The sequence below is a fragment of the Ictidomys tridecemlineatus genome, chromosome 12 (genome assembly GCF_052094955.1).
Source record: "Ictidomys tridecemlineatus isolate mIctTri1 chromosome 12, mIctTri1.hap1, whole genome shotgun sequence".
Lineage (NCBI taxonomy): Eukaryota > Metazoa > Chordata > Mammalia > Rodentia > Sciuridae > Ictidomys > Ictidomys tridecemlineatus.
The window spans coordinates 62,417,415-62,438,153 of record NC_135488.1 but is presented as its reverse complement, the minus strand read 5'-3'; the positions used below and the strand labels follow the sequence as shown (position 1 = coordinate 62,438,153).

The 20,739-nt window shown below is 34.5% G+C and overlaps 1 protein-coding gene across 5 annotated transcripts in view; it reads right to left on the bottom strand.

The window, feature by feature from the left end:
• The window catches only part of Exoc6b (exocyst complex component 6B), a 569,814-nt gene that overhangs the window by 143,252 nt on the left and 405,823 nt on the right, over nt 1–20,739 (bottom strand). The window lies entirely within an intron of this gene.

Here is a 20,739-nt window from a genome sequence, read left to right as displayed (position 1 = left end):
GGACTCCCTTTACAGTCATCAATAAAAACTTTCCATCTTCTGACATCATAAAAAGGGGTAAATCATGCAACTGTGGCCAAGTGGAACCAATGCGTACACGGACTTGTCTCTGGAGAGGTAGGTTTTCTGTCTCTAAGTGACCTAGGCCATCATGAAAGTTTCCAAGCCTAGAGTTCTGCAATGTGGCCTCATTATCAGCAAGGAAACAGAGGTGCTTGCTCCATTTAACACAGAATCAAATACTGCTTTGTCCAACGCCTATCACTTGGAGACTTCAAAGTTCCAGTGAGCCTGGCAAGGTAGCAATCTCTTGGGAGGAAGGTTAAGTTTAGTATAGCCTCTGATCAGCACCAAACCATCTCTAGAGGACTTGGCTCTCTCCAGCCTTCTACCCTGCCCTTTCTAATCACAGTAGGGACTCAAAGTTGAAGGTGGTACAAAATCCAATTTGCAACTGCAAAAGTCTTGTTCAATAAGAAAACTATCAATTCATTGAAGTTTGTGAAGAAAATATCTTCATTTTAAAATAACAATTAAAAGGAGCTATACAGTTACAAGAAAAAAGGCAAGAGGAAAAAGAAAATCATAGATAAATCATAAATAAACTTATTTTACCTACCAAATATCCAACAATCTGTCATATTCTCATATACATGTAAGTCTAATGAGATGTAATAATTTTTAAAAGTAATAGTATTTTAGCAAAAATATTCTGTAAGTTCACACTTCTAATAATTGTCAGTATAATAAAATAAAATTATTTTAGGGATTTCATTAATCTCAAAATGTTCTCTAGATTTATTGCAGGCTGATCATAAAATTAACAAACTGTCACTTAGAAGGGGAAGGAAAAGAATTTCAACTTTAACTGGCACATCTGAAAAAATACATAAAAAGCACAGTTTATTAAATTAGAATTAAATGACAGAGTTAGAATGTGCTTTGAAGAGTCAAAATGACTGTACTAGTCTGTAACTTATGTATTTAGATGGGACATTTGGGAATTGTTCAAAAGTCAAGTTGTGAGAAACAGAATACAAAATTCTTTCTTAATCTTCACAGACTGTCCATAGAACAAGAACAATTTTCAAAGGAAGATGAGGAACAAGGTAAAACATATTTCAGAAAAGCAAGATTAGTATAATGTCTGGCAAACAGGTAAAATAGCAGTTGCAGGAGAAAAACATAATTTGTTCAAATAAGAGAAAAGTGAAAAGACAATCTACAAAGTGGAAAAGAGAGGTCCCTGGACAACATCATATACTAATACTCTCAGTGAACTTCCAGCACTGACAACAGAAAACATAGCTCTTACTGAATGGATCAGTGATTTGGTTTTGGCCAAAATTCCAAATAAGTAAGAAAATTCAGTATTTCAGAGTCTAGAGTATATTGAGTGCTTGTTTATATCTTAAGATCATGTCAGGTCACATGTGTTTTTTTGTGGGATTGAGAAAATAAGGGCTGTTGTTGCTGTATTAATATAATGGTTTCCTGGTATCTGGCTCCCTGGAGCAACAGATAAGGGGTGTGCTAGACTACCAAGTGTGGCTCTGGGGAAGTTAAAACCTTCTTGCATCACTTCACAGTGGCTTCACTAAGCTAATTACAAAGAGGAGTTGATGGACTCCTTAGGGAATTCACTCCAGGTCCTGTTGGTCAGAGAAAGGTTGGCCAGAACATAAGGAAATAAGAACCAAGGAGAACAATTTAAAAACTTAACTCACTAGATCTCCCACTTCAAGAAAGGGTGAGGGTTATAGAAAAACATGCCTATAGTTAAGAATACTGCATTATATACTTGAAAATTTGTTAAAGAGCATGGATCTTATATGTGTTTTAACTATAATATGAGTGAATAATGGAAGGAACTGGGTCTGAAATGGAGTAAATTCTAAGCATGTATAATTTTCTCAAAATGAACCCAAATATTATGTATAACTATAAAAGTCCAATGACAAAAAAGAATGAATGAATAAATAGGCAAATGATATGTAACCCATAGACTTTATAGAAAACATCCAAAAATCATGTTTGAGAACTTATATCTACAACATATAATGAGTTACTACATTCAATAATATTAATAATAAAGCTAAATAATAGAAAATAGTCAAAATACAGTAGATATCTCATAAAGGAAAATATGTCACCAAAAAAGTGGAATACATGGTCCCCAACTTATAGCCTCACATAGCTATAATAGTCATCCACGAATAAAAGTACTTTTGTGGATACAGGGATTCAGGTAGGAGGTTGTAAAATCCTGGGAGAGTCCAAGAATAAGCAAGGTACTTTGAGAAGGCAAAACTATGTCTAAGTGGCAGAACTGCCAATGATATTTCTGGCTCCAGATCTCCATTTGGCCAGAGTCCCATTTGATCTTTGTTGATTCTGGTACCGAATTCTTCCACCACAAGAACCTGAAGGAGTCATACCTACTTGTGCCTGGGTGATGTGGCTTATGAACTTGGTCTGGGACATGAACATGGACATGGAAATGGCCCTGAAATTCACTTCCATCCCTTTTCAGGCTTCATGTGAAGCTATCCTGCCCACAGAGAGACCTAGGGGAAGATATGCAAGTCTGAGATGGTAGGGGCAAGCTCATTCACCACAGTACCACAGAAGATCCTAAAAAAAGCTTGACATTGACTCCATGCACTCTCAGTTACTGTCTGAATAGTCTTGACAGCAAAGAGAACCAGGGGAAACATGCCCACCTATACCCTGAGAAGCAGTCCTGCAGACATTGGTCTTAGTAATAGACTCTAAAGCAGCCCTATGACTCAGTTTCAGGATTTCTCACATTCAGGGGCTAGTACTGCCTGCCCAGCAACTCAACAGCAACCCTCTCAGTGACTTAGAGGATGTCATACCCATTGGCACAAGTGGTAACAGGCTTGCCATCTGTGAACAATGAAACAAAATCTCTAGAACAGCAACCCTGTGGGTCAGGGTCCTTGGAACAGTCTAGGCCATCCAGGGACCAGGATGTAGGCCTACCAACTGTGAACCCATCAGCAACCATGTAACCAGCTCCAACCCCACTCAATCACTATCTTGGAGTCAATCTCATCAGTTAGTGGATCTGAAATTGTTTGAATATTTCTGTACCCTCCAAAATGCAGGTTGAAACTTTTTTAAAAATTACTTTTTTCATGTTGAAACTTAATTCCCAATGTAACAGTATTGGGAGGTATGGCCTTTAAAAGGTGACCCAGAGCTGGGGTTGCAGTCTAGTGGTAGAATGAGTGCTTAGCATGAGTGAGGCCCTAGTTCAATCCCAGTACCACCTTCCACAACCCAAAAAACTCTCATGAATAGTATTATCATTTAGATATGGAATGTCCCCCAAAAGCTCATTTATTGAAGACTTGGTCCACTATACAGAGATGTCCAAAGGTGGGATTTTGAGGAAGTGATTGGATTATCACTGAATTGACTCATTTGATGGATTAATAATTTGAATGGGATACAGAGAGGAGATGGAAACTGTAGGCAAGTGGGGAATGGTTGGAAGAAGGACACTGGAGACATGTCCTTGGGGACTATACATTATCCCTGCTCCTTTCCCACTTCTCTGCTTTCCAGCTGACTAAGTAGCTTTTCTCTGCCATACTTTTTCACCATGATGTTCTAACTCATTGAGGCCCTAAGAAATGGAGCTGGCTCTTCATGGACTAAAATTCTTTAACCCTGGAACCAAAATAAACCTTTCCTCCTTTATATTGTTATTTTCAGGCATTTTGGTCACAGTGATGAAAAGCCAACCAACACAAATAGGATTATGTGGCCTTAGAAAAGGGCTTGGAAATTTGTCTCATTTTGCCCTCTGCCTTCTGCAAGGTGAGAACAGAGTTCTTTCCTTCCAGAGGACGTATCATCAAGGTACCATCTTGGGTGCAGAGAACAGTCCTCACCAGTCAACTGAATCTTGACTTTGGATATCCTAGCCCCCACCACTGCAAAAAATTTAGTTTTTGTTTTTTATAAATACTCAGTAGTCTCATGTATTTTGTTACAGTAGAAGCAATGAAATAAGACAAGACTCAAAAGGAAATGACAATTTTTTTTTTGCCTAAACCAGTCTACAAAGACTGGAAAAAGTGTTTTTTTTTTTCCTTCAAATAAGCAAACACCCATGCATGGGTACCCAGAAAAGAAAGAAACAGGAAAACATGATGGTATCAAAGGAAACCAACAAAGCTTCAGTAACTGACTCCAAAGTAATGAAAACCTATAAATTGACTAAAGAAATTAAAATAATCATTTGTAAAAAGCTCAACAAAATGCAAGAAAACATAGAAAACTGAATAGAATGTGGAATATAATGCATGAAAAAATGGAAATGTAACAAAGAAATTAAAACCTTAACAAGAACCAAACAGAAATCAGGAAGTTAAAGAATACAGGATGGATTTTTTTAAAAAAAATCAATACAGAGTTTCAATGGAAGACTCAATCATGGAATATAATTAGTAAAAATTGAACACAGGTCATTTGACATTTGCCAACTAGAGAAATTAAAAAAAAGAAAAAAATATGTGTTGCCATAATGCATACAAATAAATTCTAAGAGCCCCAAAGAAGAAGAGAGATTAAAATGATCCAAAAACTATTTAAAAGAAATATTGCCTGAAAACATCCCAAATCTTGGAAGGAACATCAACAATCATAAATCATGAGTACAACAGACCCCCAGAAAAGACCAACCTGAAGAAGACTATCTGAGACTTATTAAAGTCAAAACTGCCAAAAGTCAAAACCAAAAAGAAAATCTTAAAAGTAGAATATAAAAAGGAACTGCTATAGGACCTTTTTTCAGCAAAAATCTTGCAAGCCAGGAATAAGTAGAATTATATATTCAAAGGCTAAGTAGAATTATATATTCAAAGGCTCAAAGAACAAACAAAACTTGTCAAATGAGAGTTCTGTATCCAGAAAAGTTATCTTTCAGAAATAAAGAACAGATAAAGACATTCCCTGACAAATAAAGGCATGAGACTTATCTTACAACAAATACTTCAAGTTGAAAAAAGACAATACCAATAAGCAACATGAAAGTATAAAATTCAATGGTAAAGGTAAATGTAGACCAGGCATAGTGGCACATGCCTGTAATCCCAGCAACTTGAGCAACTGAGACAGGAAGATTGAGAGTTTAACTCCAGCCTCAGCAATTTATCAAGGCCCCAAGCAACTTAGTGAGATCTAGTCTCTAAACAAAATATAAAAAAGGTTGGGGATGTGGCTCAGTAGGTAATTTCCCCTGGGTTCAATCTCTGGTACAAAAGGAAAAAAAGAAAGAAAGATAAATTCATATTTAAATTTTGAATTCATATTTCTCTAATATTGTTCATGTGGTGTGCAAATCATTTTAAATTCTACCATAATTTTTTTCAAAGTGCTAAAAATACTTATAGCTCCAATAGTTTGTTAATGGATACATGGTATATAAAAGATGAAAAGTATGACATTAATAGCAAAGGGAGGACAAACTGTATAGTATTTTTATGAGATTGAAGTTATCAGTCTAAAATAAAATGTTATAACTAAAAATTTTTATGTAAACTCTATGATAACCTCAAAGAAAAAGACCAATAGTAGATACAGAAAAGATAGAGAATTCAAAGCATACCACCATAAAGATCCAACAAGTCACAAAGGAAGATAGTAAAATTGGAATAAACAAAGGCACTATAAACACTAAACATTGCACAAAAGAGCAAAAGTAAGCATTTACATATCAAGAACTATTTTACATATAAGGAGATTAATTTATCCCATAAAGACAAAAATAGACACATAAAAGATATACTATGTACATGGAAACTAAAAAAAGAACAGGGGTTGCTAAACTTATACACAAACAGCCAAAATTGCATCTAAAGGAACTAGAAAAAGTAGAACAAATAAAGAGTAGAAAGAAGGAAATAACTAAGAGCAGAAATAAATTAGAGACTAGAAAAATAATATATGAGACTAATATGAATATGTACCTAAGGCTTTGTTCACCTTTCTTCAGTTATTTTTTTTTGTTCTTTAGACTCAATCATCTCCATTGTCCTATGTTCATATGACCTATTCTTTCATATTTCTGCTTTTCAATCCCCTATTGTGATTTTTTACTTCAGTTACTGTACTATTCACCTCTAGGGAATTCTTTTGGCTTTTTGTTGACTTTCCTATCTTTAGTAATAATACCATTTTGTTCATACACACACACACATTCATTCTCTCTCTCTCTCTCTTTCTCTTTCTCCACATCTTTTTTATTTATCTGAGTGTCCTTAAGTCAGCTGTTTTAAAGTCTTTTTATCAAGTATCTGCCATCAAATCTTTTTCAGGGACAGCTTCTGTTCACTTGTTTCCCTTTGAATGGGTCATACTCTCTTGTTTTGGTATGCTTTATGACTTTTTTCATGCTCAACATTTGAATTTGATAATTTTATAATTTGATAATTGTGGAAATGAGATTTTTCTCACCTCTCTAGGGTTTGTTTGTTTTTGCTACACTTCTTGTTTGTTATTCTTCTGGTTTTGTTGATTGTTGTGTTAAAAGATTAGTATAATATATAAATTTAAGACTTTCTCAAGTCTTTTTTTGAGGCTGCACCTTTCTCTGGACTTCCCAGTCACCTTCTAATTTTTCTCAATGATGCAGTGGCATTTGAACGGCTTAGCCTTTAATATATGGATTCTGAAGAGGGATGAATAAAAGAAAAAACATACCAACCTTTTCAATCACCTGAGAGTCACTTCAAAAAGAGAAGATGCTTATGACAATGCTACTAGCCTCTAAGAACCTCTGTGATGAAAAGCAGATATCAGTGATCAGAACACGATAATTTGGAGGACAATGTCCTTTTTGCTCACCCTGGCTCCCACAAGCTGTGTGGGACATTCAAAGCTGTTGGTCATGGGGGTTGGGAACAGAGAGTTTCCTTTGTGATACGAAATGAAATCGAACAAAATTAGCTACATTTCAAGGTCCAGGCTTCTATCTAGAATTTGCATATTGTCAATAAACTCCAGAGTTCAAAAATACTTATGCTGGACAGATTCTGCCAGTATAATTGTTTTCTAAGTGGGAAGACAGATTCCTGGTGCTTCCTATTCCATCCAAACATATTCTTATAATAAAATTCAAGAACTGCATTGCTTAGTATTTACCCAAATGAGTTGAATACTTATATCCACACAAAAACCTGGAAACTGATGTTTAGAGTTACTTTTATTCATAATTGTCAAAACTCAGAAATAACTAAGATGTCATTCAGTAGGTGAATGGATAAATGTACTGTGCTACCTCCAGACAATGGAATGTTGCTTAGTTAATGTCGCATACTAAAATAAATGAGCTAACAAGTCATGAAAAATATGGAAAAACCTTAAATACATATTACTAGATGAAAGAAGCCAATCTGAAAAAACTGTATTGTGGTGTTCTAATTTGATGACATTCTGGAAATGGGAAAATTATGGAGAAAGTAAAAGATCAGTGGTTTCTAGAGGGTGGAGGGGAGGGAAGGATTGATAGGTGAAACAAAGAGAATTTTTAGGAAAGTAAAACTATTCTTTATGAAATTATAATAATGGAAGATATATGTTATTAAACATTTGTCCTAATTCATAGAATGTATAACATCAAGAATTAACCCTAATGTAGAGACTTTGGGTGATAAGGATGTTTCTTCTAGGTTCACTGATTTCCCACTTTGATGCAGACTATTAATAGAAGCAGAGTTTATGGGTGTGATGGGGCAGAGAGTATACTGAAACATACTGAAACATTCTATATTGTCCAATTGGTCTTTCTGTGAACCTAAAACTGTCCTAAAAATAAAGTCTACTAAAATTATAAGAAAGAGCTAAATAGAAAGAGGGAACACATAACTTATTCTCAATGTTTATTTGCAAGGATGATTATAATTGATCATAATAACATCTCATAGCAAATGTCAAACCAGTGCTACAAATGAATTTAAAAGTTGTTCTGAATGTTCAATTCTCCCAGCATCTTTTGCTTTGAGAGACAAGTGAGAATCAGGACAGATCAACAAAGCTTTTTAATTAATAAGGAATTAATCCCCCATAAACCTGGCAGTAGCCACAAGCATGTCACAGCCTTTCATGGTGCTGCTTAGTAAACAGGCCAATCAATCTCCATTTGGCCGAATCAAGTACAGTATTATCAGAGAAAATGGGGGTCTAAGCACCTGTAGTGACTAATATCAATTAGAGCACAAATTGACCTGGAAAGAAAAACTGTCATTAGAGGAATAAATCCAGAAAATTAGAGAAGATGATTTCTATGTCTTGCTTAATTTATAAGAATAACTAGAAAAAGTTTAAGGAAATTAGTAGGTTGAATTTCATAAAGCAAACTAGGAAACAATTTTGTGTCAAAACTTGAAGGAGATGAAGTCTGTGCCAATTCATGGGAGTCCAGGGGTACTGGGTGCAATTTTTTGTCCATGGAAATACTATTCTAAATGAGTTGTAAGAATATTTTAGCTACATTGTCTAAATGAACAGAATGACTTTTGCATTTTGTGATCTCTTACAGAGAAAGAAGGATTAAGGAATGTTAAGACCATAAAACAAGCAGTAGAATAATGTCATTGCACATAATATTGGATTTTTCCTTAACATTTCACAGACTAATAATAGTCAAGGATACCAAAGATGTCCTAGGGCTTAGATCCCACAACCCTACAATCCTAAAGATGAAAGGAGCATTTGTAATTACTGAGGACTTCCACAGATGGAAAAATCAGGCCAAAAAGGTTAAGTCAGTAAACCAGTTACAATCAAATCCCTCTAAATCTGTCTATTATTTCAACATGCATCTCCCACCCTAGAATGTCTACAAAGAAATATTCACTATACATGATCTTTTATACACATATTACATATTCTTTTCCATTTAGTTAGGAAATAATAAAATCATAAAAATACATAGATCTATGTACAGTCATAATTTTCCTCTGAAGTTCCAGAATGCCTCACAATTTAGTGTAATAAGGACCAATTTCACAATAGATCTTTTAAAATTATGGAGAAAGGGGGACTCTCTAAGTTAGTAATCAGTAGTGCTTCTGTGTATAATCTCTGGGAAAGCTGAAGATCTGCCTTGAAAGGGGAAGGCTTCCTGCGAGACAAGAAAGCCTGGGGTTCTAAAGTAGTAACTTTATATCCTTGATATTTTTACTGTGCTTTCAAGGACTTAATTTTATCCATGTGTTTGTTTACCACTGATTATTCTGCTGTATGAATACATTTCTGAACCTTGGGCTACCTAAAATTTTACCCTGAGAAGAGATTCTGAAGGACATTTAACATAACAAAACTAATTGTATAGTTCAGCACTGAGTAAAAATGTAAGCCTCTAGTAATTTTGGAAGTCTTATAGACACACTAAAAAAGAATAAATGAAAATTAATTCTAAAATAATATATCTTGTCTAAATCAATACATCTAAAATAGAATTTCAATATTAAATCAATATTTTCCAAATTAGTAAGATCTTATATGTATTTTTCAAAACATGATATGTATTTTATATTTATAATACATGTCATTTCTGATTAGCCACATTTTAAGTTCTTAACAGCCATTTGTGGCTAGTAGCTAAAGTATCACAACAGAGGTCTAGATGGCTGGCTTTAATGAACATAAACAAAACCGAAATGTGTGAAGCATGACAAGATTTTCAAATGACAAGAAAGGAACACTAATAAAATTTATAGCTATATGAATTCTATTTTTTATATTGGCTTTAAAACCGAAATTAAAGAAACATTTATTTCTCACAATTCTGGAGGCTGGGAAGTCCAACATTAAGGCAACAGTAGATTTATTAATCCAGAAAGAACTTACATTCTGATTCACAGAATGTGCCTTTTCACTGTGTCACCACATGGTAAAAGGGGTAAAGGGAGCTCTCCTGAGTCTGCTAAAAAGATTCTAATTTTATTCATGAGGCCTCTATCCTAATGATCTAGTGACCCCAACAAAGGCCTCATCTTTTGGTAGGTAACCAATACCTTGGCAGATAGGATTTCTACATATGAATTTTGAGGGACATAGACATGCAGACTGTTGCACTTCTATTTAGTTCCCATTATAAAAAATTTCTCTTAGAATCTGGAATTTTATAGATATTGCCCTCTTAGGTAATGACACAGGTATAAGATTTGTATATTATTCAATAAACCTATCAATAAAATTGTTACCTCTTTATTAATTCTCTACTTGTTACCTCTTTACTAATCCTTGCATTTTTGCTGAAGTTATTTTCTTCATCCCACTTTCTGCTTCCTTATATCTAATATTTGTCAATTTATCCTACTGAAAATGGTCTTAAATTATATTTGAAAAATAGCTGGGCAGAATTTTTTTAAATGATGACTGCTGATCATTACATATGTTTCTGGACCAAGCTCTATGCCTATTTTCCCAGTCAATGGTGACAGTAACGATCTTGAGCTGTAATTACAAACTGTTTCCTAAGTGTATAATATCAAATTAAGGTTGACCATTAAAAACAAAAGTAGCAAGACAAATGATTAGACTCATAGCAGAGTAGAGGTATGGTATCCTATTCTATGAAAATAGCAAAAAAAAAAAAAAAAAAGAAATCATTAAGGTAGGCTTTATGCTGGATGCTTCATATATTAAAAGGGCTTCATATATTTAAAAAAAAAAAAGATTTTTCCCCCTCCTGGGCATGGCAGCACGCGCTTATAATCCCATAGACTTTGGAGGCTGAAGTAGGAGGATCTTAAGTTCAAGGCCAGCCTCTACAATTTAGCAAGACTGTCTTTTTCTCAAAATAAAAGATAAAAAGGACTGGGGATAAATACTGATAGTAAAAGAGCCCTTAGGTCAATCCCCCCAGTACCAAAAGAAAATTAAATAAACTAATAGAAATATTTATTTATCTATTTATTTATTCTAACAAAAATTTATTTATTTATCTAATTATCTATCTATCTACTTATTTATTTAAGTCAACACAACTTTCTCCAAGCTGAAATTTGGTATATATTTCATGAATGATCTCACAATGTGATAGTAAAACTTAGTCACCTACTCTAAATTAACATTCACAGAAAATGAACTTATCACTTACTCAGGTAACTGAGATTCTAGCCCTTTTCAGAATTTACTAGTTACATGACCTTGAGCCCATCATATAAGTTTTTAGTGTCAGATTTTCCACTTTATTAAAGGCATGGAACTAAATTAAATACACTGTTTAGGTCTGTGTTATAATAAAGAATATACTTGATATAATAAAGAATATATTCGCTCCTGGTTTTTAGTCTCAAAATCTTTTGGAATTTCTTGACAGGAATACCTTTTGCCATTCATAAGGAGCTCCTTTTAAAAATACCTGGATTTAATGTTAAGGTGATGGATGACTTGTGGTGGGCCCTTAAACTGTTTTAAGGAAAGGGCTGGCCATGTCAGAAAGACCAATCACATGATTGGAAGGTTTGACCTTTCAGTCCCTTCCCTGATCGTCAGGGCTAGAACTGGGACTGGAGATTTGAGTTCAATCATGTGGCTAATTACTGAATCAATCATGTCAATGTGATGAAACCCCATACAGAACTCTGGGCATGTAGCTCAGTGCTGTTTCCTGAGGTGAACATACTATGATGTGTGTGTGCCGGGGAGGAGGGGGATAGCACACCTAGATTCCATGAGAAGACACCGAGGTTCTATACACTTCTCTACCTGTCCTTTACAGCTCTTCCATTTGCTTGTTACTGAGTTGTATCCTTTATAATAAAACTTAAATTGATTCAGATGTAATAAAATAACAATATACTTTTTTCCCTACATGGTTAATTCCTCAATGAATCAAAAAATTGAAAGATATTAAATTAAAAGTTTTTATTATTAGAGATCATTTTCAATATGACCCAAGTAAAAAGCTCTGCATATATCGCTTACAGGAAGTTAATATTTTTTATATTTTCTATTTTTTCCCTTTGCTTCACAGAATTGATTTAGAATTATTTGGAAATTTTATTGCCCAGATGGAATTTTCATGAAAGGTATTTAAAAAAAAGTGATCCAATATTCACATTAAACATCTGCATTAGATCAGCATGAATGTAAATGTTGGTCTGCCATTTTACTTACACAGATTAATGAATTTATTTTCAGAAGCCAAGAGCTAGACTTAGAATGCATTTGACCAGAGAATATAAACTTGCCTCTGAGTACTCAGTTTAGAGTACAGTTTTCCTTTTTCTTTTCTTTCTAAATCAAATAAACAAACAAAAATAAAATAGGAGAAGAGAATCTCTGCCAATGAAACAGGAGGTCTTAGGCTGCTGGTTATTAGGTGAGGGGTCAAAGGTTGGCTTCAGACAGCACATGCACTCTAGAGGAGGCACTGGGAACTAGAACTCCTGAGTACTACTGAAATAGAGAGCCTGGTATTTAAAGAAAATTTAGGTTAGTTTGAAGAAAACAGTACATAAGCAACTTCTCATGACAGATCGGTGCTTTTTAAGGAATATCTTAAGTACTAAGAGGTATAGGAGATAAATAAGCATTTCAAGTATTAAAAGCACTCCTCTCTTTAAAAATGGTCTTTGTTGAAAAAGACCTCAGAAAGGCATTTGTAGGGGAAAGTAGAGAACCTCACCCTTTTCTCTGGTGAAGTGCTTGGGCAGAGGATTATGCTACACCTTGTTTCCATCCACTGACAGGCAGACAGCTGACAAAGAGATTCCAGTGAGTCAGAGGGCAGGGCAGGCCTCAAGCAGTCTGCCTGCTAGGATTTGGTTTAAAAAAAAAAAAAGACTGCATTTCTCCAGAAAGGCACATTATTCAGAAAGAAATTACAGAGAAAGACGGAAGAGAAAGATTAATGGACAAATTTTACTGATGCTACAAAGAAAATAAGAATTAATTCTCACTTAGAAGCAGTAAAATAAACCCCTTCTTTCAAAGTAAATTTCTGAGTTAATGACAAACACTGATTTAATTTATCTTCCATTCACTCACCTATCTGTACTCTGTTTTTTACCACATTATTTCCAAAAAAAGTACTCTTCCTTGATTTCCTTTTTACTAAAATGATACTTTCTCAGTTCTTAAGACATTTGCATGTATACTCTGTAATATCTGGGACATTGTTATAGGCTGAGCATTCCTAATTTGAAAATACCAAATCCAAGTGTTATAAAATCCAAAAGTTTTTTTATGGCCAACAGGACACTATAGGGCAAAACTCCACATCTGAACTCATGTGACAGACTAGAGTCAAAACTCATGTATGATGTGTCAAATGCATTCTACTATCCTGCATAATTAATTAGAACCAATTTTTAAAAAGTGAAAAAAAACTTATATATATAACCTAAAAGTAATTTTATACAGTATTTTTAATTTGCCTAAGACATATATAAACTGTAAATAAATTTTGTGTTTAAACTTGGGTTTTATCAACAAGTTATCTCATAATGTATAAGCAAATATTACAAAACCCCCAAAATTTGGAACCAGTTCTGGTCCCAAACCATTTCAGATAAGGAATACTCAACTGGTATTAAAAATTATTTGTTGTTTATCTGAATTTCAGTTTTCCCCCTGAAATTCTAATTTAACTGGGTATCTTGTTTTTCTCTGGCAAACCTTCTCCTAAATGAACTTTACAGTTAGTCCTGCCCCTGTTACACAAATTTCCCACTTTTGCTACACTGATTTTCTTTAAAGCAGTAGATGATCATGGAAACTCTCACACTTAAAACATAAACATCAATAAAGTACATATTTCTTAATAAGTCTTGCAAGGTCCAACAATGAGTTCTCCCTACATCACTTCCTTTTGCCACCCAGCTTCATTCCATCCCACTCTACAGTGACAATGAACTAGGTTAAATTACCTAATAGGTTATGCTTTTCCTTTTTTCTCAGAATTTATACATACTCCTTTTTTCAGAATACATGTCCCAACCTACCTCATTGCACAAAAATGGCTCTTAGTCATCTAGTACAATGGATATTGTATTTTAATGCATTTAAATACCAAATGAATGAAAAGATTTGGGGAAAGATCAAATGAATTGTATTAATTCCCAGCCATTTAGTGATTAAACAAAGATGAAATACAGGCCTCAATTTACCTACCTAACCAGTGACCCTATGACATCACACCTTTTCCATCCAGGAAAGTAGTAGAAAATAGAAGTAAAAAGAGTTGATCAACCACCACTATAGAACATTATAGGCAGGACTTTAAAAATTCTATAATATATGAAATATGTCTGAAAAATTCAGCTTTTCTAAATGGAAGTACTGACTGACATTTTCTCAAACTTTTCTACATTCTAATCTTAGAAATATGTAATTGAGAATGCTAAGGTGGTATTCACACTTGCTCTTTCTCCTTTCTCTTTCATGAATATGAGCAAAAAGACACAAATAGGTTAAAGAGAGAGAAAGAGGCTACGTTTCTAAAATTTGTAATAGTAAAGGTAAAATAAATAGGTGGTTTAATTGAAACAGCAGAACTGAAATCAGAATCAAAATGCTGATATGCTACAATAGGTAATGATGGAAAGGCAGGACATTTTTTTTTCCTTTCAAAAATCTTTTGTAAAAGTTAGGGCTTTCAACAATTTTTTTCATATGTATAAGGTGTTCCATTTAAAGGCAACAGATGGATTAGAATGTCATGGGAATTTCTTGTGTACCTGAGTAAAGTCTGTCAATTTTCAACAATTAAATTAATTTCAAAATAGACAAAGGATTTAATATGGCTTCCTAGTTTATACCCTATAAAATGGCCCAATTAAAATAAATGGTTTATTGGCATGAGCCCTAACAACTTGAGGTGAGGGCCAAAGAAAATATGAAATGTATAAAATGTTTCCTTGTAAATACTTGGGACAAACAAGAACAGTGAAAAAGCATCAGAATTCTTGGTAGACTCTGGCTTAGCACACACATTAAGACTGAGGTCTACAAGAGTAAACCAAAGAGTAAAGCAGTGGAAAAATAAAATACAAAGATGTTTGGAATTAGCTGAGATACAGAAAGAGATGGCCATCTATTGCTCTGGGGCTAATGGTGAGGTCTCTTTTTGAACAATTAATATAAGCCATTGTTTTGCTGGCTTATTGAAAATGCTTCTGAGTACTTTCAAGCAAATTATAGGGATTTGTGAAATTTTAAAATAACTATCCCATAAATTTTCTAATAAAAAACAAGTAAAAAGGCTTTAGAGATTAATTATTATGACATATACCTCTAACTTTATGAAAATATGTTTTACCAGGTTTAGAACCAGGGTCAAGTGGTGTGAAGACAGCAATAACCACAGTATACCGTTTTACTTTTTGTTTGTTGAAATGGCATTTCTTAATCTTTGTAGGTCCTGCACCTTCTAAGGTATATAAGGTCTCAAGTTGAGAAAAATACAAAATGAAACCTAAAGCAGCTAGAATGCAAAAAAATAAATACAAAGAAAGAAGGAAGGAGAAACAAGTTTGAAATAAATTAGAGAAAGAATTCTGGTCCACTCCTTTATAAAACCACACAGCAGGAAAATGGCCTTCTGGAATTTATCAGTTTAATAAGGTAGATCTTCACAGCCACTCCCCACTCCCCTCAATGTCCTTTGAAATAGAATGAGTAAGAAAAAATCTACACAATTTAAAAGAGGAATCAGCCTCATCAACAGAGTTTCAGAGTACTAGGGGAGTTTGCCAAAAGAAAAAGAAAAAAAAATAAAAAAGAAGAGAAAGCAAAGGTATTTGGGGGGAATTATGATCCTTCATGCAGCAAATCCTTTTTACTCCCTCATCCCTAATATCCCCCACAAACAATCCAAGGTAGCATCTGTTACCAGAAAAAGTACTTTGTCTGTGTCGGCCAATCTCTGGAGCCAATAGCAAGGGCTGACAGTGATGTATAACTATGTTAGAACAGCATGATCCATCTCCATTTTGTTGACAAGGATGGCATCTTAGGCCATGGTGAACAGGAGCAGGCTGCTTGTCCCCACTGCTCAGGTTGGCAGCATCTACTATCAAATGACTGTGTGTGTGGCAATGGGTTCAGAGACACAATGATTATCTTTATCTCCTGGAATTCAAGGAACTTCAGCCCAGAAACCAAAATAACTCCTGAGTGGGCACTACTCACTGACCCATGTCTGAGACAGGCCCTGTCAGAGGATATAGGGTCCATCATCCACAGTAAAAAAGAAGTGACATTGCTGTTTTAATGGCAAGAAAACCTTCTATTTGGGTTCTCTGTAGCTGAGAAAGGCACATCATAAAAACTCCTCACCTAGCCAGACAGGCACTGTAAGTATGAAAAGACAAAAGCAAACAAAGTAGGGCTTTTGTACTGCTGATTTTTGATGGAGGAGAGATATTTGCACTTTATATTCTTCCCACATCATTTTAGATCTGAGAATCCAAACTCAATCCTGCTTTTAAAAAGACTGGTAAGGACGTGGGAGGGAGGAAAAAAACAAAGTCACACAATCCATAAGTTCCCAAAGAAGTTTTTGCATAAGTTGGTTGAAAGTTACGTGTTCAAGAAAACAATATAAGACTATGCTATCCCTATTTTCAACCTATAAATTTCCTCTGCTCTTTAATTTTAAGTGTGATTTCTTATATAAACATCCAATGTGCCAGCCCCTATAAAGAAAATGCAGAGAAAGAATGAACTACTGGTTAATAATTCTCCCTTAGAAATTTGCAAGTTTTACTGCAAATATTAAATTAAAATGAGAATTATCAATAAGAATACAGAATAAAACTGAGAAAAAGGAAACTAAGTGACAATATGAATAAAGTAGACTAACAAAGACCAGTTACCCAAATCTCTACATGTTTCAGTAGGGAATGAAAGCATTATTATAAAGAACAGACATAAAATATTTTTCTGATTCCATTAACCAGTCAATCAACTAAAAGACAAAATTTATTAGCCATGGAGCTCTTCTCGTGGAGCAAGTTATTGTCTACATCATATTAAAGCAATAATGACTAATTATCCTTAGATTTTCACATGTGCAGAGCACTTCAAATTATAGGATACAAGTTGATTTTTCTGCATACAAACTCAAAGTCTATCATCAATCTCTGACCTTAATGTTTCTTAGATGGAAAAAAGGGGAAAAGAAAAGCTTGTTTTAAAATTATAATTCAGAAGGATGAGGTTGAGGATAGCAGCTAAGGGATCTGAAATTAATGATACTGAAACCCACAGAATGTCTTTAGTAGTCTACCCAAAGGAAATTTGCATCTTCAAGCACTGTATATTCTTTAACAAAGGAGGCATCTGTTATTTTCATTTAACCTGGTAGATGAGGTTTAAATTTTTACTGGCTCAAACTTCCTTCACTTGTCTCTCTTCAAACCTTACACTCTTAAGATAGCTGTCTTTTCATACATGAGGCAGTGACAAATGCTTAAGACAAAATGTGAAAAGCTTCTGTTGGATGAAGCATTAAAAATAAACCTTAATTAGAAAGGAAGCAAATTCTATAATTTTCATAAGAATCCCTTAATGTAAAATGGTGCTATTTACTACAATAATAAAATACTTCCAAGCTTTATTTCACAGTCAACTTCTTATTTTAAAATTCATTTCTACTGGTATTTATATCCAGATACCCAACTTTCCAAAAGAAATACACTTACTTCTCATTAGTCACCTCTGAGGTTTAGGACTGCTTAGCTAACATGTTTCATTGTGGCAACTGTATCTTACCCACAACCACAGTGACATTTCTACTAGGATACTAAAGTACAGTGCTTCAGGTCTTCACTAGATAGTTTGACTTTCTCTTAATCCAATGTTATTCCAAAAGCAAGCACATTCTGAGATAACCCTGCCTTAAAGAATTATATATAAGGTTTCTTTCAGGGAAAAAAAATGACATCATTCCAATGGCCACTGAATTTATAAAAAGCCCTGGCCATCACTCAAAGCAGGTTTGTAATTCCATATATTCTGAATGAAATTCTCCTGGGGAACCTGGCATCATACATAACTCTAATGAAAACTTTAGCAAACATATTAATTTACCTGGACTTACAAATATTTATTTACATCCTAGAATGTATAAAGCATTTCATATGCACTATTTCATTTAATTTTGTGATAACTCTCACAGACTTAAAAATATCCACACAGTCTCCTGTTTGTGATCTTAATGTCTTAGTACTAAATAGAAATTCAGAAATCACTCTACCTTCTTCGTCTAATAAAAATAGATCCCAAGGCTCAAACAAGTTTACTGAACACCCAAGACCATATAACTAATTGGTAACAAAAACTAATATTATAATACAATTCCCAGCTCAGTACTCTTTCCAGTGATAAAAAAAAGTAGCAAAATGATGATTGCTAACAGTTATAGATCAGTTATGATAGTGATTACTCAATTATCACAAGTCTAAGAGATAGGTACAATGGTAAATTCATTCTTACAAATGAAGAAACTGAGGTTTAGAGGAATTGTGTATGCACAACTCATTAAATCGAAGATCTAGGCTCCAAAGGACAATCTGTTCTTATCATCTAAGATTTTAATTATGTATCATATAGCTGGCATATTGAAAATTCAATGTTGCTGCAAAGATGGTTTTATAACCCATAGAAGTCAGTGGTAGTGTGTATATACTCAAAGGGCAACTCATTGATTCTCTAGTTGCATACTCTAAAGAGATAATTACTTAGAATTCCAATCACATCTTAGTTTGCCTTGCTATTCATATCACCTAACAACCATCTGGTCTATTTCCTACATCTATTCACTGCCAATCTGAGAGCTGAACAAAGAGATATAGAAGCTAAAGTAGTTGATAGTTTTGTCATTTTTGTTAATTCAAAAATCTAAGTCAAGTACCATGTGTCAAGCACTATGCTAGTAACTGAGGGACGAGGCTGAGCAGGACAGACATGATTGCTGCCTCAACAAATGTACAGTTTACCTTTTCCTTGTACTCTGTGAAATCCACATAATAAAAATAAGCCCTTTTCTTTAAATGGTTTGAATAGATTTTTGTTCTTGCTGTTATAGTTTTTGTGCCTGTCCAAATTTATGTTGAAACTCAATCCTCAAGGAATAGTGATTAGGCCATGAGACTCAGACCTTAGGAATGGAATTTAGTAACTTCTAAAAGGATTGAAGGAAACTAAACAGGTCCTTTGTGATCTTCCCACTCTTCTGCCATGTGAGCAAGATGCTATCTTGGAAGAAATAGCAGGAACATCACCAGGTATCCAACCTGCTAGATCTTGGACTTCCAGCCTCCAGAACTGTGAGAAATATATTGTCATAGTTTATAAATTACTCAGGACTTTTGTTATAGTAGCACAAATCAATTGAGACATTTATAAGTAAACATACTTAATTAAGGTAGATTATTATTATGGAAAGAGGTGTCACATAGTAGAATGTTTGGAATTAGCAAATGATGCTAGGGCAAAGGGTATTGAGATTTCCCTTCATTTTCCAGATGGAAAGTTAACAGTCTATGAAATGTGGCAGCCAAGCTTGAAGTTAAGGTATTACCTTTAGTCATGTGGGGACATGTTCTCCCTGAGGATGAAGCTTTGCAGGAAAAATTCTGTTGTCACTTATCAATTTAAATAGCTTGAGGAATATGAGTCATGTGATCACTTTTAACAACTTGGGGCACCTTATGGTGAAAACAGGGCAAATCTGGTTCTGCCAAGAATCCAAGAAAAAAAAAGACAGAACTATAATGAAGCTGTATTGCAGCAATCCCTTTCTGCCTGCAGCTGGCCCAGTAAACTGAAAATCAAGTGTATACATTCCTCTTTCAAGTTTCAGCTGCCTCCACAATCTCACCATATTTCCTTGAAAAAAGAAAGGGTTCTGAGGGAAATTATAGAGTCCTGATATTTGGAGCTTCCTATATTGTGTGTTCCCCTGGCCAGAGAAGAAAGCACTCTGCTCTGCTCTATCCCTCACTGAATTTTGTTCTGTGACTAGGGTCTAAACACAAAAATGGGCTTGAGGATGATAAGCAAAATTCAGAGTAGAGAAGAAAGAATATAACACCCAAAAGAAAATGTAAAAGCTTTCTAGGGAACCTCAGCAAAACCAGGGAAAACTCTGCAGGTATGTGCTTTGTACTACTTCTTCAAAGACGACTAAACATAATTTTGATTTGACAGTTTAATTACTATAGGGCATCCCACTGGAAAGGCTTGATTTAATATATCAGCTAGGAGTTATGTTCACAGTGTGCCAGGTTGGCTGAGACAGGTTTGGGTTTAGCTCTAGCTTAGTTGTTATTTAAGGGCCAGAACTCCCTCTGCATATTATAGGCCTGAAAGGCTGCAAAAGAAGAATGAAAGTATGGCTGTGTCACAGGTGCTTTTCCTATAGTTCTCACCAGGGTCCAGAGGACTCTCTCTCTTACAATAGGAAGATTTCCATAAAGGAATGCCTCAAGTATAAACAGAGACTCTTGCAGAGAGTGCCTGAAGGTAGATAATTAACTATGTGGAATTGGAGAGGCAAGAATAGCTAAACTAAAGTAGTGTGGAAAATAGGAAGAAGCAGGCATAATTTTTAATTATTTCAATAATTTAGGGAGCTGAGCCTAGTGTTCAGAGAGATCTCTCTATGAAGAGTTCTCAGTTCATAAGCTCCTGTGGCAAAATTACAAGCAAGTCTGTTAAGGTTTGTCTGATCAATATTCACTGAAA